The sequence below is a fragment of the Dipteris shenzhenensis genome, chromosome 8, assembly GCF_047967505.1.
Source record: "Dipteris shenzhenensis isolate YYH24624 ecotype China chromosome 8, Dip_SZ_1.0, whole genome shotgun sequence".
Classification (NCBI taxonomy): domain Eukaryota; kingdom Viridiplantae; phylum Streptophyta; class Polypodiopsida; order Gleicheniales; family Dipteridaceae; genus Dipteris; species Dipteris shenzhenensis.
The window spans coordinates 45,194,033-45,196,288 of NC_141603.1; the positions used below are offsets into that span (position 1 = coordinate 45,194,033).

At 47.7% G+C, this 2,256-nt stretch overlaps 1 pseudogene; it reads right to left on the reverse strand.

The window, feature by feature from the left end:
- Positions 1 to 538: 538 nt before the first annotated feature.
- On the reverse strand, positions 539 to 1,798 carry LOC147899565 (wall-associated receptor kinase-like 14 pseudogene; annotated as a pseudogene).
- Between the last annotated feature and the right edge of the window lie 458 nt (positions 1,799 to 2,256).

Genomic DNA, 2,256 nt, shown 5'->3' on the forward strand with positions numbered 1-2,256 from the left:
CAAAAGCAAGCAATAGTTGCCTCTATAAGTCAATACGGAGTCTCTGTCGTCGAACGGAACAGGGAAAAGCTTAAAAAATGACTTTTTCTTTGAAAACACTTAAAAGGCTCTCAAAACCACTTCGCAAAACCAAAGTGACTTTTCCAAAGGTTCCTCCAAGGTCTTTGCACACTCGGATGCAAGTAAGGTCACCCACAAAGCTTCCCACAGAGCTGTTGAGCTTCTAGGCATTCACGCACGCTCAGCTAGATCACCCGGCCTCTGATACTAGTTGAGAGTGCTCTCAATGGAAGCAAGAACGAAAGAGGGAGAGAGAGAAACAGAGAGCCACACAAGTTTTGGTGGGTGCAGAACACCCTAATCTTCTTTTTCATTCATTTATATATGTGTTTGAGTATTATACATAACCGGGGTAAAGGCAGTACATAACAGAGGTAAAGGCACAGTGACCTTTAACCCCCACATCTCCCCCCCCTGTTACTCTCTTGCTCTCCTAACTGTGTGTGTGTGTCTTATCTCCGTCTCTCTTCCATACAAATCACCCCTTCATTCTCGGAGGCTGGTTCTGTGGATGTGCAACAAATAGTGAAGGTCCCTCATTTTCTTCTGGACTTGCTGCACCATAGCAGTTGGCGTTTGCATGCTGTATGCAGATTGAGCTACGTAATTGGATACGATACAGTTCATCAGCAATCTCTCTCATAGAAGGCCTGCTATGGCCTTGGATTGATAAGCAGCTGAGGGCCATCTCGGCCACACGATCAACGGCGCTCGTTTCTTCTGTAGTCATGGAAGCTGTGAGATGAGCGTCTATGAGTTCAGAGAACTCTCCTGTCCTCACCTTTTCTTTGCACAGTAAAGATTGATTGCTGCCCAGTGCCACAGGCGACAAAGAAGTTATTAGCTCGAGTAGCACCATGCCGAAGCTGTAGACATCGCTCTTGTCACTGAGGCAGAAAGTCTCAAAGTATTCAGGATCCAAGTACCCAAACGTGCCCAACACTGTCGTGAAGACGTGGGTCTCATCCGGTGCCCTAAGTCTTGACGCACCGAAATCAGCAATTTTTGGGGTGAAGTCGTGGTCCAGGAGGATATTAGAAGATTTTATATCTCTGTGGATGATCGGTGGAGACGCAGCAGAATGTAGATACGCTAAGGCATCTGCAGTTTGACGTGCGATTCGTAAGCGGGTTTCCCAGCTCAGGTTGTTACCGAATTTGCCTCGTAGATGATCCGATAGCGTTCCATTCGGAATGTACTCATAGATGAGGAGGGGGACTGGTGCCTCGAGACAGCAACCGAGCAGCTGAACAATGTTTCGATGTCTGATGTTGGAACAGAGAATGATTTCGTTGACGAATTGATCGGCTTCCGCAGGTTGCTGCGAACGGTTAGATTTCTTGATTGCCACAACTAAGCCATCCGTGAGGATTCCCTTGTACACGGTACCATAGCCACCACTTCCCAGTTTCATCGTCTCCGAAAACTTTTGAGAAGCCTTTTCTAGTTCACGTTCTCCGAAGAGTCTGGGCGTTACTTGCCCTTGGATGCCCGGTAGAAGCTCTTGCAATCTGTGACCACCGTGCAATCTGAAGTACCTTCGCCTCCTACGACTCACCGCTCGAGAGTTGAGCAAGCAGGAAAGCAACAAGAAGACGATCGTCAGGGAGACGGCTAGCGCGACCGGCCGGACAGCTGAGAAGGTGAAAACAAAATGTAAGAGATGTGTGCCAGGAAAAGCTTCTTGGAAAGATATGCCCAGCAACAGGTCCACAAACCTATTGTAAATGTAGCCCATGCCGAATTATTTCCTTCAATTGCGTTACATCCAGTTCCGTTGGTGAATCCATCTCCGACGTAGTTGAATGAAGAGCAAGTGCAGGTATACATGTGGAAACCTTGAATTTCGCTGCATTCGGCATATTGGGAACAGGCATATCCGGATGTGTTCCAGACACTGGAGCAATTCTGAGATGTACTTTCAAACAAGATGCCCCATATGATGTCCAGAACATATGAATTACTTACAAAATCCGTGCTGGATGGATCGAATATCGTGGCTACGTCTCCGCATCCTTCCGAATCCCCTGCTGCAGGCGCTTCTAGATATATTTGTGTCAATCCTGCTGGAAGCGAAACGAGGCAGCAGGGGTAGCTCGCGATAACAACGTTAGAGTCATCTCTGAGGCAAATATCTTCAGAGCAACCTGCCTGACAAGAAATTGAATAGCTAGGGCCACGGCGTAGGCTACTCGA